Consider the following 27,791-nt stretch of genomic DNA (forward strand, 5'->3'; position numbering starts at 1 on the left):
AGAGGTTTTTAAGGCCCGGCTTGACAAAGCCCTGGCTGGGATGATTTAGTTGGGAATTGGTCCTGCTTTGAGCAGGGGGTTGGACTAGATACCTCCTGAGGTCCCTTCCAACCCTGATAGTCTATGATTTTATTCTATGTGAGCAGGGGTGTCTCCGGTAAGGAAAGGCTGCGGGATCGGGACCCCAAAGCCTGTATCTGTAACACGCTGGCTAAATGTGTTTGACATGAAGAGGAAGAGCTCACCCCGCCATCAGAGGAGGCAGCTGCTCTTTTAGCTCAAACGATAGAGGCCTGTTCTGGTGCTGGAGGTCCCCGGTTTGATGCTTCCTGACTTCCCCTGGTGGGGGTGAGTTTCCCACGGAACAGTCTAAGTGCCTGAAGCACGTGGAGCAGCCTGGGTGAACCTTCAAACCTTGGGAGGCCTCTGTCTATGCAGTGTCTAGATCGGGGTGGCCAACCAGTGGCTCCGGAGCCACATGCGGCTCTTCAGAAGTTAACATGCAGCTCCTTGTACAGGCACCGACTCCAGGGCTGGAGCTACAGGCGCCAACTTTCAAGGTGCAGGGGGGGGCTCACTGCTCAGCCCCTGGCTCTGCCACAGGCCCTGCCCTCACTCCTAGGGTGACCAGACAGCAAGTGTGAAAAATCGGGACTGGGGGTGGGGGGGTAATAGGAGCCTATATAAGAAAAAGACCCCAAAGTTGAGACTGTCCCTATAAAATCGGGACATCTGGTCACCCTACCCACTCCACCCCTTCCTGCCCCCGCCCCTGAGCCTGCCGTGCCCTCACTTCTCCCCACCCCCCCACCCCGAGCCTCCTGCACGCCATGAAACAGCTGAGGGGGAGGCGCTGATCGGTGGGGCTACCGGTGAGTGGGAGGTGTTGGGAGCACCTCGGGAGTGGGGGATGGAGCTGAATGGGGTTGGGGGCAGGAGAGGAGCTGCTGATGTATTATTGTGGCTCTTTGGCAATGTCCGTTGGTAAATTCTGGCTCCTTCTCAGGCTCAGGTTGGCCACCCCTGGTCTAGATGTTGTGCTGATCGACCGAATCAAAGTTTCGCTTGCAGATAGATAACTAGTAGCCACCTGGTGTCCACACAGAGCTGCTGGAACTTGGCCATCTTGCTTTCATTTAGTGCCTCGCCCCGTCCCAAGAGATGCTGAGGTTCTTTCGGGAATCGGAGGCAGGTAATCAGAGAAGCAGCGCGGCCTGGAGATCTGAGGGTGGAGTTGGGAGCTAAGAACACATGGGTGCTAATTCTGGCACGGATGCTCACGTCTTCTGTGACCTCGGGGAAGCCGCTTCCCCTGTGTGTGCCTCGGTTTTCCCCTCTGTGAAGTAGGTCAGGATCCTTAACACCATCTCCGGGGTAGTTAATTCACTTCCAAGGATGCATCCTGAATTATTATTTCTCGGAGAGATCGCTGGGACCTCACATTAGTCTCACCCGCTATTATGAAAGCGAGCGCTGATCTTCCTTGATTTACCCTGCTCCTGCCGTGGCACCGATCTGCTTTGTGTTGTGCTTTCACAGTACAGCCGTAGCTGCTGGGAGATAACCGTGCAGTTAGCCATCTAGCATCTGCAAACGCCCACTCAGCGTGTTGGCCCTGCTGCTGGCAAATTCCTAGCTCTGGAAGCCTGGCCTCTCGTGCGACCTCTGCCCGGCTGCTCCTTTGACTGCATCCCGGCAAGCGGTGCCTGCAGCCTTTCTACTTACCGGGCCTGTACACGTTCTGCCTGGAGGGATCTGTTCTCCGTGCCTCAGCAGCAGAGGTGCCTACTTGCTGCAAGATGGGATTGTACCTTGTGCCGGGTTCACCATCACCAAGTCTCCTCTGTTGGCCGGTCACCACTCAGCAAGTGTGCTGGGCCTCAGTTTCCCCTCTCATTGCCAGTCTGTCCTGCCTCCCTGGCCCGTAAGGACAGACGCCACCTCTCAAGTCTTGCTGGATGCCTTTTTCTCAGTCGGTCGCTTCACTGTCCAATGCAAAACAGAGCGAGTTCGGCTACCTGGCGTAGGCCTTTCCCTCCCTTTCATTCGGGGCTTGTGGTAATCGATCTGTTAGGACCCCTCCTCCTCTGCTGGGAGCTTTCTTGCCTTCCTTTTAGTAGTGTCAACTGATCCCCATCAAGCCCAACAGGCAGGATCGTATCCTTCACAGGGGAACTGGGCATGTTCCCTTAAAGAGGCCATGCCAGAGACGGGCCTGCTGAGGAAGAGTCCATCCCAATCTCTGGCCCGAACTCCACCCTCCAGACCTGTCTCTACGACAGGTCAGACTGCAAAAGCGACTCTGACCCTTTGAATGCATGTCCGATTGTCATGACTCGAGCTGGCCGAGAATTGTCCGACGGATCCGTTTCCCCGTCTTTCATCTTTCATTATCAGCAGGTAAGTATGCCCAGTGGTCTGGGATGGGATGTTAGATGGGTGGGATCTGAGTTACTACAGAGAATTCTTTCCTGGGTGCTGGCTGGTGAGTCTTGCCCACATGCTCAGGGTTCAGCTGATCGCCATATTTGGGGTCGGGAAGGAATTTTCCTCCAGGGCAGATTGGCAGAGGCCCTGGAGGTTTTTCGCCTTCCTCTGCAGCGTGGGGCACGGGTCACTTGCTGGAGGATTCTCTGCACCTTGAGGGGCCTTCAAACCACAATTTGAGGACTTCAATAACTCAGACATAGGTTAGGGGTTTGTTACAGGAGTGGGTGGGTGGGATTCTGTGGCCCGCGTTGTGCAGGAGGTCAGACTAGATGATCATAATGGTCCCTTCTGACCTTAAAGTCTAGGAGACAGAACACGTTTATTCGGTGCCATTGAACAATGCTGTGGGAAGGTGTCAATTTCAACAACATTTCCTGGGGACAAAAAAAAAATCAAACGGTTTCGTTTCAACGTGTTTCCAGACGCCGTTTGCACAGAGTTTTATATGTTCTATTATCAATTATCACGGAATGTAAAAGTGTGAAACAAAACGTTTGGATTTTATCAAAATGTTTCTACTGATCCAAACTGAAATGTTTTGTTTTCTGGTGACGTTAGCTTTTCTCCCAGCTCCAGTCTTGCCACAGGCTCAGCTCTGCTGAAAAGTAGGGACTCGCTGCCCTCGTGTCTTGGGTTGGATGCTCTCATTTATATGCTACTGTTTCCCTCATCTTTCCGCAGCGGGAATCCCACTATATGCAGCTCATCTACCCCTGCAACAGGAGGGTTGTAGGGAGTTCGTGTGTTACAGACTCCAGGCAGATTTACCCCACTGGAGAGATGATCCTTCTCCTTCATCTTCCAAAGCCTGCACCTCTGCTACACGAGCCGAGGGAGCAAAGCCGTCACTCATTGCTAGCATTTGGCATTTTGCCTTTCTGTGGGCTAGCTGCTGCTGTGTGTTACGATCTGACTTACAAAGGGCAAAATTTGCCCCTGAATGGAGGAGTGTCAGCACAAATGCACCGTTTAAAGCCCACGTACGCCCCAAAATAGGTCTTAAGTGGGGTCTGGGTGAGGCCTAAAGGGTCGCTCGGAGAGCAGCGGGAAATTCAGCATTTCCATCCCATGGGAAATTCCAACTTTTGTTTTCATCCCAAATCGGGAGGAAAAGTTGAAGTTTTGAACTGTTGTGTGGAACGGCAGTTCCACAACCTCTCAATCTGGAAATAGGGAAACATTTTGTTTCAACGTTTTCAATCAAAAGAAGAGGTTTGACAGTCCTGGAATGGATGTGTTTCCTTTGGGTTTATTGGACCGGCACAAAATGCTTGTTTTCAAGTCAGTTCAATCTTAAACTGCATTTTCCCCGTGCTGGTGCACTGCCTTATGGGAGATATAATTTGGGAGACTGAGGCCCTCATTCGCCCTATGGACCGGACACCCTGGCTGGACCAATAGTGCATCCAGGGTCATTGGACTTCCGTGATGCACCAGGCAGCTCGGTCAGAGGGAAATCTGCATTGCATTCTGGGCACGTTTTAAGCTATCCAGCGATGATGTCATGGCCTTGCACGTGTTCTCCTGTGGCTGTATGGTCAGATCCTTGAGCAGCAAGATTGCGAACAGATGTCACATAGGAATTTGCAGGCTCCCACAGAAGCCTTGGCGTGATGGTTGGCCCTTTTTTCAGTTAGTTTTCCATGTCGGGCTTCCTCAGAGTGTTTACAGCCTTTATTGCTACTTGCTGTCCGTTCAGATCTGTCCGTGGCTGCCTCTTTGATGTTGTCAGTATCTGTGCTGCAGGAGGTGCTGTTCTGCCTAAGGGTGCCTCTCGGGGGGTTTCGTTGACCGCCCCCCTACGCTTTCTGAGTTTCAGTTCACCATCGAAAACCTTTTCCTGGCATCTGCCATCGCCCATTCTGATAACGTGCTCTGTCCATGTCAGCTGAGCGTTCATGATCATTGCTTTGACGCTGGTTATTTTTGTTCTTTCAAGTCATTTGGGGAGCCCGTCCCGCAGGAGAGAATGGGGGTCTGAACTACAACTCCCATAAAGCAGCCCACTGCTGGGGCAATATGGACTGTGGGGCTGATTCACTCGGGTGGGTGCCGTGTTCCCTGCGGGGATACGGAGAAAACCATTTGTTTTTTAACTTAAGGAAGAGACAGAGCAATGCGCTGCTTGAAGCTATCAGCTCTCTAGGACAGGGATGTCTTATATATTTGGGAGGCACGTGCATATTGAGGATGCTACCAGAACCATGTAATAACCAGTTAAGGGGGTCTCAACTCGCCCAGCCAAACAAGGGAACAACTATGCAAGTTGCCTGCATCCCATTGACTGTTCTTGTTGGTGGACTCTTCACCTGCCTAGCAAACCCCCTTCCGCTTTGCAGCTGTGCAACACACACAGCTCACCATGTAATGCAAAACATGGGCTCTGATTTGCGTGACAGCTGCAGGCCTAGCTCATGTGCATAAGGGCAGCGGAGAGGGTTCGGTTGCATGAGGTTGGGCTTAGGGTTCTGCCCTAGAGGAGCTGGAGGGATTTCAGGTGCACACATTATGGGTCTATGCAACTCACCACTTCGTGCTAACAGTTTAGCATACCTTGATAGAGGCCCTGTTCCGTCCTCATGCTTCAGGGTAAAAGCTGTCAGCAGCTGGGGTCAGGAAGAATTTGTCCTGCCCCCAGCCTGATATGGCTAGTATAGAGCATCTAAAGCATGGTCCACTGCCGAGGACTCAGGACTGGGAGACAGGAGACACGGAGTGTCTTAGTGAATGTAATAGTGCTGCCTTCCCTAGGCTAGTCGGTGTCTGTTTCCCCTCACACAGGTTAGATCTCCGGCTTCCGCAGGAAGGACTCACTGCCAGGCTCAAGGCTCTTTCTGGGCACAGTTTTATTCGTCAAACTAAAAAAGCAGCCCCTCTGCCCACCCTGGGCTACAGCGTCCAGCCACTCTGCCCTGGTCCCTTTCAGGGCTGGAAGGGGGTCTTCCCATCGCTCCGCTGCTTCAGTGCCACCTGCAGGCCTCTCAGCTGAGCCACTTGCTGGCTGTTTATGGGGATCACCTGAAACCCCCCTCTCCCCTGTTCCCAGCTGGCTCTGATAATTGAATAGGGCTAGTGGGGCCGAGGGCCCCTGGCCATTAAAGGCACAGGACACCCCGGTACACGGATTACGTAGTATTTGCTGTGCCTCGCTTTCTCCACCTTTAAATTGCGGAGGATGATGCTCACTGTGACGAAGTGGGGCTGTTCTGAATGTTTCCTCTGAATACTGTGTGGGTGCCTCAGTTCTGTCCAACACACTGTCTCCGTGGCAACTAATGGCCCAGGCCCTTCCCCCCTGCAAGGGGATGCTAAAGGTGGGGGAGAACAAAGAGATCAGGTGACCTCCTGGCCCAGGAAAGAGACAAAGGCCAGAAAGGAGGGGCTGGAGGGGGTGTCAGTCTGGAGCTGGCTGGGGACGGGGAGTGAGGGCAGACGTGGGTCTGGCTCACTGGGCCCCAGAATGGACCCGGCTGAGGTATCCCGTTCTCTGTACCTACAAGCTCTGTTTCAGACCCTGTTCCTGTCATCTAATAAACCTCTGTGTTACTGGTTGGCTGAGAGTCACGTCTGACTGCGCAGTGGGGCGGGGCAGGACCCTCTGGCTTCCCCAGGACCCCGCCTGGGTGGACTCGCTGTGGGAAGTGCAAGGAGGGGCACATGCTGAATGCTTCAAGGTTAGACCCAGGAAGGCGAAGCCGTGTGAGTTCTTGCCCTGCAGACAGTCTGCGCTAAGGGAGAGGAGGCTCCCCAGAGTCCTGCCTGGCTTTGTGGGGAGCAGTTCCAGAGCATCGCCCGGGGACTCCGTGACACTCACCCACCTGTGTAATGTGCTCTGAGATCTATACGTGCTGTATAAGCGCCCAGAGTTATTACGGGACATCCCGGGGGCTTTGCCATTGGCTCCCTGAAGGGTACCAGGCTAGATGGACCCTGGGGGGATGCTGGTTGGGACGCGCCCTGCGTTGTGCCCATGATGCGGTGGGTTTGCAGGATAGCCACAGGAAAGTTGCCAAGCCAGGCTGCACTCGGGTGGGATCCACAGGTGCGTCCCGTGGATGTCACATCTCGCCAGCTTCTTCCCTCCACCCCAGCCTGCCTCTTGCTGCTATTGGTGTTTTTTCAGAAGCAGCCGAATACGGAAAACAGACCCTTTTATTTTCCTTTTCCCCCAAAATGAGGCAGCAGCATCACATGTGGGTTCACTTTGGTTGCTTAGCGACCAACATGCTTAGTGACCAATGAGAGCCCTGTGATCACACCTCCCAGAGTTTCCCATGGTGCAGAACAGGACTCAAGCGCTCCTCTGCTCGCTTCCTTGGCGCAGATAAAGGTTACCGGGAAACACGCCCACCCTGCTCCTGGGAAGTGGGGTCCCCTCCCCAAGGGGAGGTTTCGCTGCGGAATTGGATTTATTTTTAGTATTTCAGCATTTGTTAGATTCTTGGTTTTGATTCTCAAGAAAGTGACGAGCTAATAACATGGTTATAACTTCCTGCCACAGCTCTGCCGATGCCCCTCAATCCCAACCCACAGCCCCCTGCCATCCCAGCCCTGGGCTCCCACCCCCACACCTCTGCCGTTGCCCCTCAATCCCGACCCACAGCCCCCTGCCATCCCAGCCCTGGGCTCCCACCCCCACACCTCTGCCGTTGCCCCTCAATCCCGACCCACAGCCCCCGGCCCTCCCAGCCCGGGGCGCCCACCCCACACCTCTGCCGTTGCCCTCAATCCCGACCCACAGCCCCTGCCATCCCAGCCCTGGGCTCCCACCCCACACCTCTGCCGTTGCCCCTCAATCCCGACCCACAGCCCCTGCCATCCCAGCCCTGGGCTCCCACCCCACACCTCTGCCGTGCCCCTCAATCCCGACCCACAGCCCCTGCCATCCCAGCCCTGGGCTCCCACCCCACACCTCTGCCAATGCCCCTCAACCACAGCTCTGCCGATGCCCCTCAATCCCAACCCACAGCCCCCTGCGAGCCCAGCCCTGGGCTCCCACCTCCACACCTCTGCCGTTGCCCCTCAATCCCAACCCACAGCCCCCTGCCATCCCAGCCCTGGGCTCCCACCCCCACACCTCTGCCGTTGCTCCTCAATCCCAACCCACAGCCCCCTGCCATCCCAGCCCTGGGCTCCCACCCCCACACCTCTGCCGATGCCCCTCAATCCCAACCCACAGCCCCCTGCTATCCCAGCCCTGGGCTCCCACCCACACACCTCTGCCAATGCCCCTCAATCCCAACCCACAGCCCCCTGCCATCCCAGCCCTGGGCTCCCACCCCCACACCTCTGCCGTTGCCCCTCAATCCCAACCCACAGCCCCTGCCATCCCAGCCCTGGGCTCCCACCCACACACCTCTGCCGTTGCCCCTCAATCCCGACCCACAGCCCCTGCCATCCCAGCCCTGGGCTCCCACCCCACACCTCTGCCGTTGCCCCTCAATCCCAACCCACAGCCCCCTGCTATCCCAGCCCTGGGCTCCCACCCACACAGCTCTGCCAGTGCCCCTCAATCCTGACCCACAGCTCCCTGCTATCCCAGCCCTGGGCTCCCACCCCCACACCTCTGCCGATGCCCCTCAATCCCGACCCACAGCCCCCTGCTATCCCAGCCCTGGGCTCCCACCCACACCTCTGCCGATGCCCCTCAATCCCAACCCACAGCCCCCTGCTATCCCAGCCCTGGGCTCCCACCCACACAGCTCTGCCAGTGCCCCTCAATCCCGACCCACAGCCCCCTGCTATCCCAGCCCTGGGCTCCCACCCCCACACCTCTGCCGATGCCCCTCAATCCCGACCCGCAGCCCCCTGCTATCCCAGCCCTGGGCTCCCACCCCCACACCTCTGCCGATGCCCCTCAATCCCGACCCACAGCTCCCTGCTAGCCCAGCCCTGGGCTCCCACCCCCACAGCTCTGCCAATGCCCCTCAATCCCGACCCACAGCTCCCTGCTAGCCCAGCCCTGGGCTCCCACCCCCACAGCTCTGCCAATGCCCCTCAATCCCGACCCACAGCCCCCTGCTATCCCAGCCCTGGGCTCCCACCCCCACACCTCTGCCGATGCCCCTCAATCCCAACCCACAGCCCCCTGCTATCCCAGCCCTGGGCTCCCACCCACACAGCTCTGCCAGTGCCCCTCATTCCTGACCCACAGCTCCCTGCTATCCCAGCCCTGGGCTCCCACCCACACCTCTGCCGATGCCCCTCAATCCCGACCCACAGCCCCCTGCTATCCCAGCCCTGGGCTCCCACCAGCTCTGCCGATGCCCCTCAATCCCGACCCACAGCTCCCTGCTAGCCCAGCCCTGGGCTCCCACCCCCACAGCTCTGCCAATGCCCCTCAATCCCGACCCACAGCCCCCTGCTAGCCCAGCCCTGGGCTCCCACCCCCACAGCTCTGCCGATGCCCCTCAATCCCGACCCACAGCCCCCTGCTATCCCAGTCCCGGGCTCCCCCCAGCTCTGCCGATGCCCCTCAATCCTGACCCACAGCCCCCTGCTAGCCTAGCCCTGGGCTCCCATCCACAGCTCTGCCGATGCCCCTCAATCCTGACCCACAGCCCCTGCTATCCCAGCCCTGGGCTCCCCCCGACAGCTCTGCCAATGCCCCTCAATCCTGATCTGCAGCCCCCTGCTATCCCAGCCCTGCTCCCCCACCCACACCTCTGCTGATGTCCCTCAATCTCGACCCGCAGCCCCCTGCTGTCCGAGCCCTGGGCTCCCCCCGACAGCTCTGCCCGGAACCCCAGGTCAGTACTCATGGGGCTGGCCCATGCTGCTGTGCTTCCCAGCTTTGGTACCTGAACTGGCTAGATCCGAGCTAGCTCGCGGATGTCCATGTGAGCGGCAGTCACGCCCTGCGCTTGCAGTGTCCAGGAGATGAGCTCAGAACATGCACAGGATCTGCGATTGCTGCAACCAGCCCTGCTTGCTCAAGGCTGTGGTGGCCTCTCCCTCCCGTACGCTGAGCGGTTCTGGGGCAGATACTAGCTCTGTGCAGTGGTGTTTATGGGGCTCACTTACAGGCCTCATCAGCCTCCATCACTTCCCCCCGCCCCACCAGGTTCCAGTGGGAGTCAGGGGCCTACATACCTTTGAGCATCTGGGCTGGAGTAGGCACCCCTGGTTGCCCATCCCTGGGCTGCACCTGTCAGGGTTTGACCCTTTGACGGGAGGCTCATTCGGACAGGGACCCTTTGTCTGCACAGCAGCTCCCGGGCCGGTAGCGCTGTGTCAGTAACGGTGCCAGCCCGGGGGGTTGGGATTGTGGGCAAATGCCCACCAGGGACTGGGAGTGAGGCCTGCCAAACGCCAGGAGCAGCTGTGTGGAGCCTGGAGCCCACAGCTCACGTTGGCAAAAGCATCGAAGGGAATTATTTCCTGGGTGTCTGGTGCTGGGTCTTGCTCACATGCTCAGGGTCTAACCCGGTTGCCATATTTGGGGTCGGGAAGGAATTTCTCCCACGTCGGATTGGCAGAGACGCTGGGGGGGGGTTTCACCTTCCTCTGCAGCGTGGGGCACGGGTCACTTGCTCCTTTAACAGGGCTGCCCAGAGGATTCGGGGGCCTGTGGCAAAGTGGGGGAGCTGCGGCGCCTGTACTCACCCAGCGGCAGTCCGGGTCTTCGGCAGCATTTCGGCGGCGTAGGGCCCTTCAGTCGCTCCACGTCTTTGGCGGCACTGAAGGTCCTGCCGCCACCAAAATGCCACCGAAGACCCGGACCGTCACTGGGCCAGGGATCGTGGGGCCCCTGTGGGGCCTGGGGCAAATTGCCCCACTTGCCCCCCCCCTCTGGGCAGCACTGTCCTTTAGACTAGTGTAAATGGTGGATTCTGCATAACTTGAAGTCTTTAAATCAGGATTTGAGGACGTCAGTGACTCAGCCAGAGGCTCTGGGTCTGTCACAGGAGTGGGTGGGTGAGGTTCTCTGGCCTGCCATGTGCAGGAGGTCAGACGAGATGATCATAATGGTCCCTTCTGGCCTTAAAGTCTGTGACGCTTGGGAACCAAGTCCCATTTTCAAAAGCTCCTTAGTGACTTAGGCACTTACACCATTTAAACCCCGATCACCAAAGGGCTCCGGCTCATTAATTGACGAGTTCTCTGCGTCAACGCTGCGTTGGGGATGGTTTAATTTGTGAGTGCTGGGGATGGACAAAGGTCGAGACCAGGGATCGGTAACCTTTGGCATGCGGCCCCCCTGGCGGGCCGGGCCGGTTTGTTTACCTGCCGCGTTCGCAGGTTCAGCCGATCACGGCTCGCGCTGGCCCCGGTTCTCTGCTCCAGGCCAATGGGGGCTTCTGGAAGTGGCGTGGGCCAGGGGAGCCCCCATTGGCCTGGAGCAGCGAACCAGGGCTAGTGGGAGCCACGATCAGCTGAACCTGCGAACACGGCCGGTAAACGCACCGGCCCGGCCCGCCAGGGTGCTTACTGTGGCGGGCCGTGTGCCAAAGGTTGCCGATCCCTGGTATAGAAAATGTAAGGGGACATTTGTAAATTACATTATTAACAAAGGGTAGCAAATATGGATGGAGTGAGCCCTGCACCACTCCTGTGGAGGGAGGAATTGTAACAAATCTGGGCACTGGAGGACTTTGCTGTTCCTAGAATGGGTTGGAACTCACATACGATTTTCCGGGACGTTTTCAGGTAAAATACGATCCCTTTAACAGCTGAACTTTCATTGAAATTGCTTATTTCCAAGCAGCTCCAGTAGTTACTCTGCTGCGCACCATGACGGGAGCAAAGGTAGAACTCTAGTTTTCCTGCCTACTGGCTTAGCTAAATCATTGTCAGCTATTAGCAGTGTAGGGCCCAGGACACGCTTTTGAGACATTCCGGTTCCATCCAGTACAGGGCAGTGGTGCACGAAGAGGTTCATTACACTATTATTAACCTCATTTCTCTACAGGCGGAAGGAATAGAGACCGAGAGAGGGGTGGTACGAAGTTAGACTCCTAAAATCAGGCACACACGGGATTAGAGACACAGAGAGATGATGTACAAAATTGGCCGCCTAAAATCAGGCCTAGCCAAGTTGGAAAATTTGCCCTCGTGAATTTGTCCGAGGCCAGTCAGTGGCAGACCCAGAAATAGAACCCAGGAGTCCTGAGTGCTGGGCTGATGCCTCCTGTCACGATAACGCTGCGGAAGCAAAGCGTTCATGCCATGGGGTTGTAGGTCTCTCCAGAAAGCATCTTATTCTGCACAGGTATTTTGTCTTGTGGGTAGGCTCCAGTTGCAAACCCAACAATTGATGCTAACATGCAAACACACCAGTGGCTGGTGGTGAGTCACCGCCGCCTGCTGTCAGTTGGGGGCTGGCGGGTGCGTTCTGTTCCCCTCTCAATGTGCTGTGCTGGAATTCAGGAGTGCGGCAAGAGCAACGTTCCACTCTTCAGCTCCAACGCTGTTTTTTTTTTTTTTTTTTAATTGAATTCGCTGGGAGTTTCTTTGACAGTTTCCCTGGGTACGGAGGCTGCTGTTCCAGGTGTGGGGGCGGAGATGGGAGGAGGGGAGCGCCGCTTGTTCTGCTGCCTAATTTCTCCCGTGCGCGCTGAGCAGCGGTTACAAGCGATTGTATTTCTGAGCTTCAGAACAGATGGTTAAACAAAGAGCTTTAAGCAGGGACCGAAATGCTGGAAGGGGTCTGAACGCGACTGAGAAGCCAATTCTGCAGGCCTGCTATTCTGGCATGATCTTGTGGGCTGTGTGAACAGGAACATAGGAAATGCTGTACCAGATTGGTGGCCTATCCAGTATCCTGTTTCTGACAGTGGCCGGTACCAGCTGCTTCAGATGTAGGTGTAAGAAACCTCAGGAGCTAGTGTTTGGCTTTGTTACACTACTGTCTAACATGACAGTGGATGCTCTTATGGTCCATATAAATGTCTGATCCTTTCCTGACTCCAGCTCGGGTGTCGGCCTCCAGAATACTTGTGGCAGTGAGTTCCGCAGGAGAACATTGTGTACCACGGTATGGGTCATGTGTTCCGTCTTCCATTTCATAACCCCTGTTGCTTGTATTCTAAGAATGGCCGTACTGGGTCAGACCAGTGGTTCACCGAGCCCATGATGGAAAAAGAGTCAATAGCGGCAGAGACCTGTGGCACCTTATAGACTAACAGACGTATTGGAGCATGAGCTTTCGTGGGTGAATCCCCACTTCGTCGGATGCACGTAGTGGAAATTTCCAGAGGCAGGTATAAATATAAATTTCCACTACGTGCATCTGACGAAGTGGGTATAGAAATTTCCACTACATGCACCTGACGAAGTGGGTATTCACCCACGAAAGCTCATGCTCCAATATGTCTGTTAGTCTATAAGGTGCCACAGGACTCTGCCACTTTTACAGATCCAGACTAACACGGCTACCCCTCTGCTAACGGTCAGTCGGAGAGCATCGTAATCTTACATGCCTCTGCAGCTGTAGAGAGGCTGCTCCCCCAAGCAGGCAGAGCTATGGGACATAAGGAGAATCCCCCAGGGCTCAGTTCAGCCCCAGCCTCCTAGCAGCACGAAGCGGTTTTGCGTTACCAGATACGAAGGGCAGTGGAACGTCTCCCATTGACTTTGGCGGGGTCGGACTCAGGCTCTCTGCCACAGCGGCAAGCCCCTTGCCCGCAGATAGGACAGCAGTGGTGCTTTGACCTTGCCTAGGGCCCCCTTTCCCAGGGGTGAATTTCACCCCCCTCTGTGGTGGGAGCTCCCTCCCGGCGTCGCTCACGCAGCGATTCCAGAACTCAAGGGTCCTGGCAATTTCCTACAAGCAAAGAGTCGCGAAACATCCTGGTGTTTTCCAGCAGGGCCCTGCTGAAGGCATTGATTAGCAGCCCCAGGGAAATCGTGGGACCCCCACCCAGCTGATCCTCAGGAGATCTCAGACTGCTTCACAAAGGAGGGCAGGATCCCCATTGTATAGATGGGGAAACTGAGGCACATCCAAGGGGTGTGGTCCCCTAAACCCCAGCGCAGGGCTCTGTGCACAAGCCCATGCTCCTTCATGCTGATACTAGCACTGGAAGGGGGAGAGAGCCGCACGTTTCAAGGCTGAGCCCAGTCTATAAGTATTGGTGACTAGGGTGAGGCCCTCCTGAGGGGCAGGTCACCCCACGTCTGCCTGCTGAAGCAGCTCGTGAGGAAGGATGGTCCCGTGGTTAGGCTGCTCCCCTGGGACTTGGGAGACCTGGGTCATGTCACGTAGCTGCTCGGTGCCATGGGGCTAATAGCCCTGGCCTGCCTCAAGGGGGTTGGTGAGGATAAGTGTATTAAAGACTAGGGCACGCAGGGCCCTATTTTAAAGTATTGAGGTGCTGAGCTCCAACTGATTTCATTGGGAGTCAGGTACCTAACTAGGCACTGTGGTAAAGGGGGCTTTGATCTGGTGCTGGGGGCAGGAGAGACATTGAGTCTGATCCAGGATAGCGATTCCTAGGGCCCTGGGCAATTCGGGAGAGTCTGGCGAAGTGTAGGGCAGGGCGGCACTGCTCCCGCCAGCCCTGAGTGTGGGGACGCCACGCGCCTGCTGTGGCCAGCTGGGATCCTCACAAGACCTGCAGCTGCCCCTCTGGCACAGGGGCGAAGGCGCTGAACCTGTCTAAGCCGCTCTCGCTTGGACGGGGGGTGCTGGCCACTTCTCTCACGGGGACGGCGGCTGGGCTGTTGTGGAGGCCGCTGTGTGTGCATGGGGGGAGGGATGGGACCAATAACATCAGTGCAAAGGGGAGCCCTGGCTGATGGGGGGACCAGCGCAGTCTGGTGGATCCATCTTCCCTTTGGGAGGGTGCCGGGAGCATGTACTGGGTGTGTATCTAGAGGGGTCTGTTGGGGTGTGTATGTATCTAGATGGGTGTATTCTCTGTGTGGATGTATCTAGATTGGTGTGTATCTAGATAGGTGTACACTGTGTGTGTGTGTGTGTGTCTAGATGGATGTGTGTGTTTGTGTAACTAGATGAATGTGCATGTGTTTCTAGAGGGGTGTGTGTGTGTGTGTGTGTGTGTATCTAGATGGATGTACTCTCTGCATGTATGTATTTAGATGAGTGTGTGTATCTAGATGGGTGTGTGTTTAGCTAGGTGTTGTGTGTGCATGCATGGGGCTGTATGTCTGTGTGTGTACATGGGAAGCTGGCTGGATCTGTGTAGGGGCGGGTGGTGGTGTGAATGGATGTGTGGCTGGCTTGGTGGTTTCGGTGTGCACCCAGCACCGCCTGTATTCAGTCCCCAAGTGGTTGTCGTGCTACAGGACTAGACTGTAGCCAGGGCCGGCTCCAGGCACCAGCTGAGCAAGCTGGTGCTTGGGGCGGCAGATTCTAGGGGGCGGCTTCCGCCCAATCCTAGGGCGGCCCTGACGCTTTTTGTTTGTTTGTTTGTTTGCTGCTCCGGCCGCCCTGTAGGGGGCAGAGGAGGGCAGCGCCCTGCAGCAAATTTGGCAGGGCAGCCCGCGTCCTTCCCTCCCCATCGACCGGAGCAGCTCGGAGCCCTCCCGGCAGGCGGCGCGGAGGTCGGGGCCGCGGGGTGAGCGCCCCGCTGAAGCCCTGGCTGCCCCCTTCTCTCTCTCCCCCCCTCGCTCCCTCCCCTCCCCCGCATTAGACCGGGCGCACACTCTGCAGCACAGGGAGTCCCCTGGCTCTGGCCGCCCTGTGGGGTTTTTTTGTTTTGTTCTCCCTGCTTTGCCGGCTGCGCCATTCCCCCCCCCCTCCCTGTGCCATTCCAGCCGTGCTGTTTTTTGTCCCCACCCACCCCGCTTTGCCGCTCTGGCCCCGCTGTGGTTTTGGTTTTGTTGTTGTTTTTTCCCCTGCTTTGCTGCTTTGGCGGCCCCTGCCCCCCCCATTTTTTTTTTTGCTTGGGGCGGCAAAAAAGCCAGAGCCGGCCCTGACTGTAGCAGTAGCCACCACCCTGCGTCAGGCGTTGTGTGGAGCTGCATTTCCCCAGCAGGAGCTCTGGGAGGGACTGTGCCTAGGAGGCAGCTGCTGGCTTACATGCAACGAGTGTGATAGGTGTCAGGCCGGTTCCCTTCAGCCGAGGTGTGTCCACATCTCACTACGGGCCCGATCCCGATCGGGGGAGTCTTACCATTGATTTCAGTGGGGTTTGGACCTGCCCCTACATCACAGGCGTACCTCAACCCTGGCCTGGAGGGGGCACTCCCAGGGGGCTCTGCCTCCTTGGCCTCTCTCAGCTGGGACGGTGATACAAGGGAGACAGCTGTGATCATCCCCCTGGTGGGGTGCGGTCCCCGTCCAGTGAGAGACAAACCAACCCCCAGCACTGGACCCCGAAATCCCTCCCGGCTGAAGGAAAGTGCTGAGCATAAGGGTTAGGGTGGGGTGAACTCGGGCCAAATTCCACGCCCCCGCCAGCAGGGGGGCACCAATGTTACGCATGTGGGGAAAGGCAAGATAAATCAGTGCAGTGGGCCGATCCTGAGATCGCTCAGCCCCCGGTGTAAATACAAAGCGAGCCGCCCCATTAAACCGTAGAGGCCTGATCTGGTCTCACTCCCAGCAGTGTAAACACAGAGTGACCCCATTGATATCTGCAAGACCGAGTCTGAAGTCTGTGGGCCTGGCTCTGCTCTCACTCCCCCTTCGCCCAGGCTGTCTGAGTAGCCCTCTTGAAATCGGTGGGGCTGATCGTGGAGTGGGGGGTCCGGCTCCAGAGGAGCAATCTGGTCCTGTGAATCTGGGGTTCCCAGTGTGAACATTTAGAGGGCCGCGCAGTTCCTCAGATGCCTGCAGTCTGCCTGCTGATCTGCAAGCAGCTGCCTCCTGGGATGCTGTCTTCACCAGCTCGTGATAAATTCCTTCCCAGATGGTCCCTGCTTTGTCCTCTCACCGTCTCCAAATAAACACGAGCACGCTGCGCCCGGTACAAGAAGATCTGTTTTCACCCATTCTTGGCTCCAATACAGAGCGTGGGTTTGACGGGAGCTGTTGGGGGTGGGGGGAAGTTCGAGTTTTGCATCACCTGGAATCCTGAGGCTCTTTAGAACGCCCCTGGCATTTATTATTAACTCCCAGGCGAGGCCTGTTTAAATAAACGGGTTAATAAGTGACCTTGTAAGAGATCCGTGGTTTAGTGGTGAGAGTCTGGGAACCAGAGGACAGAAGTCCTGGCTTCGGGCTAACCACAGCCCTGGATCTGAACACAGCTGAATTCTGTGGTGTGTGCAGCTCAGATCGCCAGATGAGCCTATTCCTTCTTTGCCGCTTTGTGCCTCAGTTTCCCTGCCTGGGGATGATAGTTCACCGCTTCGCTGGGCACAGCCATGAACTGGAGTTAGTTCATATTTGTCAGGTGCCAGAGTGGACTGAAAGCCAAGGGTTCTGTGTTTGCTCCTGGCTCCGGCCCCAGTGCAATAATTAACCCCCGTGCTATGGGGAGGTTTGCAGTGTACGAACCAGAATCGAATGGATTAGAGCAGAAGAGAATAGAAAAGGGAAGGGAAGTTGGTTCTGGTCCTTAGGCGATGCTGATTTCAGTCACTGCATCGGGGAAGCACGGAGCCTATAGTGACGAGTGGGGTTATAAAAACCTAGATGATAAGTGAGATAGGGAAGGGGCAGGGGCTGGATTTACAGAGCCCCGAATGGGGTCGTGGCTGGTGATGAAAGGACGAATGGATTAACGCCCACGGGCTTTGTCTAAGATTGCGGGTGTTTGGAAATGGGAAGGACACAGATGTGCCGAGGGCGACCACCTTCTCAAACCGCAAAAAGGGGACACGTGCAGGAGCCCCGCCCCCTCCATGGCCCCACCCCCGGCTCCTCCTCTTTCCCCCGAGGCCCTGCCCCTGGCCAGGCCAGAAGCCAGAGCCGGGCAGTGATAAGAGCCGCCTGGGCTGCTGCGGGGAGTCCCTAGGGTGACCAGATCGGATGAAGAAAATATCGGGACACTAGGGGGGTGGGAGGGAGTCCAAAAAAAGCCGAAGTGCGAAATATCAGGACAAATTGCGTCCCCGACCCGACCAAACATCGGTCGGGACGCAGGACGACTGCCTAAATATCCGGACAGTCCCGATTTTATCGGGACGTCTGGTCACCCTAGGAGTCCCAGACCCTCCACCTGTCCTGGGCAGGGGGCTGGAGTGCCTGAGAGCAGCCCCGGCCCGTGTCCCTACCTCCCAGGGCAGGTGGAGGGTCTGGGACTCCGGGGCTCCCCACAGCGGCCCAGACTCCTTGGTCGGCTCTTACTCCTGCTTGGCTCTGGCTTCTGGCCTGGGCGGGGCCGCGTGGAAGAGGAGGAGCAGGGGGTCTCATGACGATGGGGGGGCTGAGGCCCACCCAGTGCCCCCAGTGGGAAGGGGCAGGCATGGAGACCCTGGTTCCAGCTGTCGCAGGAATAGCCCCTGGGAACCAGCCCAGTCCAAATCATAGAATCTCAGGGTTGGAAGGGACCTCAGGAGGTATCTAGTCCAACCCCCTGCTCAAAGCAGGACCAACCCCAACTAAATCATCCCAGCCAGGGCTTTGTCAAGCCTGACCTTAAAAACCTCTAAGGAAGGAGATTCCACCACCTCCCTAGGGAACCCATTCCAGTGCTTCACCACCCTCCTAGTGAAAAAGTTTTTCCTAATATTCCAAATCTGGGGAGGACGAGAGGCCCAGCCGAACTTCAATGGCCTGGCCAATACTGGGGGATCTAGGGGAATGGGGAAGGTCCCACGGGCTGGTGTGTTCCTGCACCTGCCATCAGAGGCCTCCTCCAGCCCCCACCCCGGGTGAATCATCCCCTACAGACTGGAGCGTGTGTCATTTCCTCTGGTCTGTAGAAGCCAGACTTCCTGTGAGGGAGTCACGTGATTAACTGCTGCGGGCTGGCATCTGTGACGTTACACAGCGACTAGAGAGCTCTGTGCTTTAGCAGCCTGGTGTCGAAGCGCTTCATGATACAGTTTCATGGGAAGCCGTTGCAGGTGGTCTCCATTTCCCCTTTTCACAGCTCTGCCTACGCCCCTCAATCCTGACCCACAAACTCCCCCGCCCCCCAGTCCTGGTCTCCTCCATCGGGAGTCCTGCCACTTTCCCCATCCATGCTGCCTCCCTGTGCCCTCCCTCATCTGGCCCTGAAGTAGCGTGGTGACCCCCAGTTTGGGAAGCACCCATCTGTTCTGTGTATCTAGCTTGGAGCTCTCCGTGAAAGGCACCCGGAGCATCGCTGCTTCCTTCCCGCCCCGGGATTCCTGGCTCCCTCACTGCCGTTTGAGCGCTCCGTCCCTTCCCTTCCCTACTGACCAGGGACTGGACTGGTGGGAATCGGCAGGTGACCTCTCCCTGGCCTCCGACGTCTTCCCCACGCTCCCTCACTCCTGCCCCCAACCACGCTCCGTGCGTCGCCCCCTGGCCCTCCCTGAACCCAGGATGGTGAGCGGCAGGTGTGCAAAGCGCCAGGAGTGCAGACACCTAGGAGCGCCCAGAAAACCCGCCTGCTTGGCCAGCCTGCACTTCCAGCCAAAATGTTCCCCATTTCATTTCATCCCGTTGCTCCTGTCCCCCCACTTCGACCACCAGAAACAACCACCTTGGCATTCGCATTCCTCAGATGCCTTAGCCACGCTAGACAAATTGGGAAGCTCTTTCAGTCCTTCTCCATTAGTCAGTCCGTCCCACCCCTGCCCCTGATCATTTTCCTTTCCCTTTCCTGAACTCCCTCTAATCTGCCAGCACCTGGGTATCAAGACATCAATGTGCTTGCCCTGCTGGGTGATAATTAGGGCCCTATCAAATTTGCGTTCCAGTTTGGTCAATTTCATGGTCATAGGATTTTAAAAATGATAAATTTCATGATTTCAGCTATTTAAACCTGAAATGTCAGTGTTGTAGTTGTGGGGGTCCTGACCCAAAAAGGAGTTGTGTGTATGTGTGAGGGGGGTTGTGGTACTGCTACCCTTACTTCTGTGCTGCTCCTGCTGGTGGCAGCGCTGCCTTCAGAGCTGGGCAGCTGGAAAGCGGCGGCTGCTGGTTGGGAGCCCAGCTCTGAAGGCAGAGCCGCCGCAGCAGCAGCGCAGAAGTAAGGATGGCATGGCATGGTATAGTATTGCCATCTTTACTTCTGCGCTGCTGCCTGCAGAGCTGGGCCCTCAGTCAGCAACCTCCGCTCTCCAGCTGCCCAGATCTGAATGCAGTGCAGAAGTAAGGGTGGCAATACCGCGAGCCCCCTAAAATAACCTTGCAACCCCCCTGCAACTCCCTTTTGGGTCAGGACCCCCAATTTGGGAAACACTGGTCTCCCCCGTGAAATCTGTATAGTATAGGGTAAAGCACACAAAAGACCAGATTTCACGGGGGGAGACCAGATTTCATGGTCCGTGACGCGTTCTTCATGGCTGTGAATTTGGTAGGGCCCTAGTGATATTGTCATATCAAGGTGGAGCAACGCAACGTCTTCATGTGCTTCTGATGCTCAGGGCTCCCTGGACTCTCCGGCCCTGCTAGAGAACCACAGAGATGGGTCTGGAACGAGCCCCCAGATCAGGCATGTGGAGTGAAAGAGGCGATGGCCTTTGGAACCGTGGAGGGTCTTGTGATCAAGACACACAATGTGGCTAAATATAAATGTGTACACCGCAGAACAAAGACTGCAGACCATACTTACAGGGTGGGGGACTCTGACTCTGACAAAGATTTGTGGGTCCTGGTGGATATTCAGCTGAACGGGAGCTCCCAGTGCGACGTTGTGACCAAAAGGACTACTGTGACCCTGGGATGCATAAACGGGGGGATCTCGAATAGGAGTAAAGAGATTATTTTACCTCTGTGTTTGGCGCTGGTGCGACCGTTGCTGGAACCCTGTGCCTGTTCTGGGCGCCACAATTCAAGAAGGATGTTGATGAATTGGAAAGGGATCAGGGAGGAGCCATGAGAATGATTGAAGGATTAGAAAACCTGCCTTAGACTCAGGGATCCCAGTTTATGTAGCTTATCAAAGAGAAGGTTAAGGGGTGACTTGGTCACAGTCTAGAAGTACCTACAGAAGAACGGCCACACTGGGTCAGACCAATGGTCCGTCTAGCCCAGTGTCCGGTCTTCCAACAGTGACCAATGCCAGGCGCCCCAGAGGGAATGAACAGACCAGGGCAATTATCAAGTGATCCGTCCAGTGTCATCTGCTCCCAACTTCTGGCAGTCAGAGGCTTAGGCCACCCAGCACAGAGATTTGCATCCCTGCCCATCCTGGCTAATAGCCATTGACGGACCCGTGAACTTATCTAGTTCTTTTTTGACCCCTGTTATATTTTTAGCCTTTGCAACATCCCACAGGTTGACTGTGCGTTGTGTGAAGAAATACTGCCTTTTGTTTGTTTTAAACCTGTTGCTTATTAATTTCATTTGGTGACCCCTAGTTCTTGTGTTATGTGAAGGGATAAATAACACTTCCTGTCATAAACAGTTAGTTAAGGGTTAAGGTTTTTGTCTACCTGTAAAGGGTTAACAAGCAGTACCCTGTGGGACACCCCAACCAATGAGGACAAAGATTATTTTCAAATCCGTAGAGAGAAGTTTTTTTTCTGTTCTTTTTTCTTAGAGAGTCTCTCTCTTCTCTTTAGAGAGTCAGACATCTTCTTAATCCCTCCTCCCCAGTTTCTTCAAAATTCTCTCTTTCAAGCTAGTGAGTATTAGCAAGGAACTAGTATTTATATATTTTTATTTGTTTTGCTATAGAATTTCTTTAAGTCTGTACTGTGATTGCTTTTACTGAGAGAAAAGGGAGGGGATCTCTCCAGAGATTGATAAGTTAGACCCTGTATATATATTTTTGTTACAGAGGTTAGAGAGACAGTTTTTTTTCTTTTAATTCTCTAATAAATTCTTTTCTTGGTTGATCTTTCTTTCTTTTCTTGGGTGGATTCTCAGGGGGGAGGAGGAGTATCCTGTAGTTAGATTGTCTCCTAGGTCTCTAGGGGGGGAAGGGAGAGGGGGAGAGGGGATTTATTTCTCCTTCCATGGATTTGGGGCTCTTGGAATCCTAGGATTTAGGAAGGAGACTGTGTCTCAATCCACTTGATTGAGTGGTGGGGGCTTTTTTTACTAGAAAACTACTTTTTTTTTTTTATTTTTAGATTTGCAGGTACACTTCCTTATTTACTTTCTCCAGATGAGTCATGATTTTATAGACCTCTATCATATCCCCCCTTAGTCATCTCTTCTCCAAGCTGAAAAGTCCCAGTCTTATTAATCTCTCCTCATATGGAAGCTGTTCCAGACCCCTCATTTTTGCTGCTCTTCTCTGCACCTTTTCCAATTCTAACAAATATTTTTGAGATGGGGCAACCAGGTCTGCACACAGTATTCAAGATGTGAACATACTATGGATTTCTATAGAGGCAATATGATATTTTCTGTCTGATTATCTATCCCTTTCCTAGTGGTTCCAAACATTCTCTTAGCTTTTTTAACTGGCAGTGCACATTGAGTGGATGTTTTCAGAGCACTATTCACAATGACTCCAAGATCTCTTTCTGGAGTGGTTACAGCTAATTTAGACCTCATCAATTTGTATGTATAGTTGGGTTATGTTTTCCAATGTGCATTACTTGGCATTAAATTTTATCTGCCATTTTCTTGCTCAGTCACCCAGTTTTGTGAGATCCCTTTGTAACTGCTTCACAGCCAGTTTTGGATTTAGTAATTTTGTATCGTCTGGAAATTTTGCTGCCTCACCATTCAACCCCTTTTCCAGATCATTTATTACTATGTTGAACAGCACTGGTCCCCATATAGATCCTTGAGGCACTCCTCTATTTACCTCCCTCCATTCTGAAAACTGACCATTTATTCCTACCCTTTGTTTCCTGTCTTTTAACCAGTTATTGATCCATGAGAGGATCTTCCCCCTGATCCCATGACAGCTCACTTTGCTTAAGAGCCTTTGGTGAGGGACCTTGTCAGAGGCTTTCTGAAAGTCCAAGTACACTATATCCACTGGATCATCCTCATCCACATGTATGTTGACCTTGTTAGAGAATTCTGATTGACTGGTGAGGCATGATTTCCCTTTACAAAAGCCATGTTGACTCTTCCCCAACAAATCATGTTCATCTATGTGTCTGTTAATTCTGTTCTTTACTATAGTTTTCAATCAATATACCTGGTACTGAAGTTAGGCTTACCCCTGACCTTTAATTGCCAGGATCACCTCTGGGATCTTTTTTAAAAAAATTGGTGTCACGTTAGTTCTCCAGTCATCTGGTACAGATGCTGATTTAAGTAATAGGCTACATACCACAGTTAGTAGTTCTGCGGTTTCATATTTGAGTTCCTTCAGAACTCTTGGGTGATACCATCTGGTCCTGGTGACTTACTACTGTTTAATTTACCTATTTGTTCCAAAACCTCCTCTATTGACACCTCAATCTGGGACAGTTCCTCCGGTCTGTCACCTAATAAGAATAACTCCGTGTGGGAGTCTCCCTCACATCCTCTGCAGTGAAGACCAATGGAAAGAATTAATTTAGCTTCTCTGCAATGGCCTTATCATCCTTGAGTGTTCCTTTTACCTCCTTGATCGTCCGGTGACCCCACTGATTGTTTGGTAGGGTTCCTGTACCATCATTGATGTTATTTATCCTCTCAGCATCATTATCCCCCAGTACTGATAGGGAACTGAGTCACAGAGAAATGGAGCAACTCACCCAAGGTCATACTTGAAAGTTGCAGCAAGCAGGGACTTGAACCCAGATCTACAGAAATGTAGACTAACCCTCCTCCCCTCAACTACTGGGCTAACCTTTCTGCAGGAAAGCTGTTGGAACTGTTCTAGCATCACTGCGGGTCCATCTCATGTCCCAGGAGCCTGGCTGAATCTCAACCTGATTTCAAGCCTTGCGGATCCGTGGCAGTGGTAGCATCTTCATGACGCTGAGTGGAGGGCCGGTAGCAGGAGGTAGCTGAACAGGTTTCAGGCATCGTTTGGCCAGCCTGTGTGAACCGGGGTTAAAGACGTGTCCTAACCCTGGCCAAGATACAGCTAGCCGCCCACGTGCCCAGCTAGGCTCTGGTGGGGCTGGAAGCACAGGTGAACTGAATGGAAACCTGTCTGCTTTGCCCACGACGTGGGCAGGCCGAAGGCAGATAGAAGCCGGACTGGTGTGTGTTTGTGTGTGGGGGGCAGTTTCCCTCCAAGAATGCTGGAGAAGGGGAAGCCGGGGTGAGCTGCCCGGGAAGAGAAAAGGAAGTGCTGAAGGAAAGGGGGATAAAGAAAGCCTCGAGGAACGGCCCATTCAGGGAGCGTCTGGCTCTCCCCAATGCAGGCCCGCCTGGCTGAGGTAGGGGAGCAGGTTTTGCAGCTGCCAGGCTTATCTCCTTCCCCCCTTCCCCTCGTGCAGGGAGGTTTTCCTCGTGCATCGGATGCTGCGGCTGCACCGGCCGCCTTTGCAATATGCAAACTCCTCTGCACGCTTGTGCGAGAAGGAAGGAAGGAAGTGTCTGTTCGATCAGAGCAGGCTTGGCAGAGGGAGAGGCAGCGAGGCGAGTGGAGACAGCCGCTTCGACAGTAACTGGCACTTTTCTCAGGCTGCCCTGGACTCTGGGGCCCTTTGCCAGATGTGTGCATGAGCTCGACTGGCCACTCCGGTGCCACTAGGACAGCGGGAGGACAGACTGGGCAGAGTCAGACTCTGCCACGGGGGTGCAAACAGTGATGGGCCAGGGTCAGCCCCCAGGACAAGAGGGTGCTGTCAGTGGAGTACCAGCCGGGCTGGCTTTGACCCTGGGTGTGTCCAGAGCTGGATTTAGTGCTAGTGAGAGGAGCCCTGGGCAGTGAAATCTTCTGGGTATCCGCAGACCAGGGCACGGGCAGCCGCAGGGTAAGCTTCCTGCTCTGTGAGGGGGACTGGATGCTGCCGGGGCAGCCTTCAGCACAGGCCCCATGGGTGCCCCCGGCCCTGGGACAGGGGTGGGGACTCCCCAAATGGCCCTTCTCTGGATCCAGGGTTTCCGCCAGGGTGGGCCCCCTCTGTACCAGCGGTGGGGCTTAGGTGCATCCCAGAATCCTTTGCGCCGCTGCCTCAGCTAGCCCAAGGGATTGTGCGAGGGGGCCCTGGAAGGCCAGAGCAGGAGGAGGGACACCGCTGTGGGGGCAGAAATATACATAGGATGGGGGCGGGTTGCAGGGTGAATGCAGCAGGGGCTGAGCCTGTCAGGGGGAGCAATCCATGGTGACGGGTATTGAGGTGCCCACCAGGGGTTGGGTTGGGGCCCAGCACAATCATTGTGCTGCCCCATACAGCCACCCCACAGGAACTGTTGGTCAGCGCCGGAGTCAAACTGGAGCCGGGGGGTTCGGCTTCCCAGTGGTCAGCCGGTTCCCCGGGGTGACGGGGAGAGCAAGTGGGGATGTGCAGGGCATTTCAAGGGATGAAGGGGAAAGCAGGGCCGTTCCTAGCCCCATGCTCACAAGGCCCAGGTCACCCTGCTAGCCAGACAGTCGCTGGGAGATAGCCCAGCCCGGCAAATGGACAGGGCCTATGCAGCGGGAGAGCCAGGCTCAGCAGATGAGGAGGGATGTGTAGGGAGAGCCTTGGCGTGCTGGGCGGGGATTAGACCCAGGCCCTCACATCCTCTTATGCTGCCCTGGCAATGAAAGGGGAAAGAAATGGCCTGAACGGGGGTGTCCCCAGCCCTCTGTGGATGGGGTACGGCTGGAGAGCATTGCCGCGGGAAGTCACGTGTAGGCTCCAGGGTATGGGGACCGTGGAGGTTGCTGAAAGGCCTCTCCTCCCCGATCACTAGCTCAAGTGCAGAAAAGGGGTGACTGAAATCAGGGCTGTTATATTTCAAGAGACCAGCTTCCCTAGCGGGAGGGAAAGTATCTTCCACCCTGGGATTTTCAGCTTCCACGTCTGGTCCCTGTAGCTGATCCCCGCCCATCCTTCTCCCTCCTTCAGAGTCAGGGGTTCCCCAGGGAAGCGATGCATCGAAGGGCGTCCATAATAAATAATAGTGCCTAGCTCTGACCATCAGCACATCTCAAAGCGCTTTACAAAGGTCAGTGTCATTTCCCCCCTCTTACAGACGGGGAAACAGGCATAAAGAAGGGATGAAACGAGGTCACCCAGCAGGCCAGTGGCCGAGACCAGAATAAAAGCCAGGTCTCCTGAGTCCCAGTCGAGTGCTCTAGCCTGGATGAGGGGAGATGACTCTATAAATGGGCCTTTGGCTGGTAGCCATCAGACATGCTACCCAGCACAGCCCTCATCCCGGGGAGGCAGGAGCACGCCAGGGAGCTCAGTGTCGCTAGGACCCACAAGAAGCTACCTCCAGCTCCCCTGGGCTGGTCAGACAAGCAGGGCAGTGTGACACGGAGCCTGGCCTGGCGGGAGAAGAGGAAGGAGAACCCAGCCCACACCTCGGATCTGGGCACAACGGCTCAGCAGCCTTCGCTCCAATTACCAGCGTTTATTTTAGAGATGCAGCCCAAAATAACCAGAGCTGTGAGATTGGGAGGGAAGGAGGATGAGCTTTCCCTTGGAGCTGAAATGCAGCCGAGGAGAATTTAGGCTGAACATCAGGAAACCCTTCCTAGCTGTGAAATCTACGGGGATGTGGAATAAACTCCCAGTATAAGTGGTGGAGGAGCCTCTTGCAGCTGGACTGGACAGAGAGCGCAGAGGGAAGGGAACAAGCTTGCCTTGGGGCAAAGGGGTTGGACTAGCTGGGCGTTCTAGATTATCCGTCTCTGGATCTTACGCTGCGTCTCACCCTGCTGCGACAGCCGGTGAGCTAAGGGAGCGGTATGCAGAAAGGATCTTGTGGGGAAGAGGCGTCTGATGGGGAGCTGCTGGGGTAGGTGTTGGGTCTGCTCTTATTTTGTCTTCGGCTGTCAATTTAACACTTTCCCGTTCCCGGGAGAGGGAATGACTAGCATGATGAAATGCACCAGTTATTCGAGGCTGGGTGGTAGTCTGAGCCGCAGTGAGGGGAGAGATGTGATGGGAAGGGGGCCAGGGCGATTGGACAGGTTACGTGTGTGTATAAGGAGCATGTCACCGTGACATGGCGTGAGTCGTGTTAATATGCCACATTGGAAGAGCTAAACCCTTCACCCTGCAGCTGTATAGACCAGTGGTTCTCAACAGAGGTCTTCCAGGGGGCACATCAACTCCTGTAGATATTTGCCTAGTTTTACAACAGGCTACATAAAAAGCGCTAGTGAAGACAGTACAAACTAAAATTCCATGCAGACAGTGACTTGTTCATATTGCTCTATATGCTTTACGCTGAAATGTAAGTACAGTATTTATAATCTAATTGCTTCATTTTATGTTTACACGGTAAAAAGGAGAAAGTCAGCAATTGTGCAGTCACAGTGTGCTGCGACACTTCTGTCTTTTTATGTCAGATTTTACAAGCAGGCTGTTTTTAAGTGAGGTGAAACCTGAGGTATGCAAGTCAAGTCCGACTCCTGCAGGGGGTCCGGTAGGTATAGAAACACTGGTATAGGCCATGGATACGCACTGGCCTGGGGAGCCACTTGACCCTAGCAGTGGGAAGCCTGGATAACAATATGCCTCAGCCCCATCAAGACAGGGCTTCCAGCGCTCACGGGGGAGGGGAGGGCTTTGTAGAGAATTTCACCTGGGTGTCGACTAGCAGCCGCACAGCGGTAGGAGCGTACGGGGTGATAGTCTGCCCCCCAGTCCACTCCGCTCGGAAGGTGGGCAGCTGCAGCCTGCACTAGCCTGAGCTTCTGGGGGGCTTTTGTGGTCAGTCCCAGCTAGCGCCCGCTGCCCCAGTCAAACCTAGGGGTCAGGAACGGCAGAGGCAGGGACACAGGAACTGAATTGGGGGTGGGGGGGAGTCGCGGTACCTTCCAAGCTCTGCCCACAAACCAGGCTCCAGCCTCGTGAGACGCCCTGTTGTGCAGATGTTCAAAATATGCTCTTGGGTGCCCTGCGGATCCATCTGGGTGTGGATCCCCCGACTGTGCGACTGGGATGTCCCACTTCAGTCCCTGGTCTTGGCTGCCCCCCTGTGGGGCTTTCGTACCCTGCTAGGCTCCTGGGGCGTCCCTCCTCCTCGAGGGAAGGTGGGGGTGGGGGAAAGTAGTTGCGTCTCCTAAATAACCACCCCCTCGGAGGGCCAAAGTGAGATGCTGCGTGTGTAGATCCTCAAACACCACCCGCCCTCTCTTCTTGTACCTGCTTTGATCAGCTGGGAAATAGCTAACGGAGGTGATATTTTTTAAAACAATCTCTATAAACAGCTCCCTCCGCTGACCAGGTGTGATTCTGCCACGGGCCTGCCTCTGTTCCCCCTTCTCCCCCCACCTCATGGGGCTCTTTCAATAAACTGCCCG

At 55.2% G+C, this 27,791-nt stretch overlaps 1 protein-coding gene across 7 annotated transcripts in view; it reads left to right on the forward strand.

Annotated features, from left to right (window-relative positions):
• The window catches only part of PTK2B (protein tyrosine kinase 2 beta), a 115,474-nt gene that overhangs the window by 9,652 nt on the left and 78,031 nt on the right, over positions 1-27,791 (forward strand). The window contains exon 1 of one of the 7 annotated variants that reach the window (XM_039528891.1): positions 25,939-26,278. The exons of the other annotated variants lie outside the window; for them this stretch is intronic. The gene's annotated coding sequence lies outside the window, so the exon portion shown is untranslated. Of the gene's footprint in view, positions 1-25,938; positions 26,279-27,791 lie in introns of those variants that run through there. 7 annotated transcript variants of the gene reach the window in all.

The sequence above is a fragment of the Mauremys reevesii genome, linkage group 3 (genome assembly GCF_016161935.1).
Source record: "Mauremys reevesii isolate NIE-2019 linkage group 3, ASM1616193v1, whole genome shotgun sequence".
NCBI classification, from domain to species: domain Eukaryota; kingdom Metazoa; phylum Chordata; order Testudines; family Geoemydidae; genus Mauremys; species Mauremys reevesii.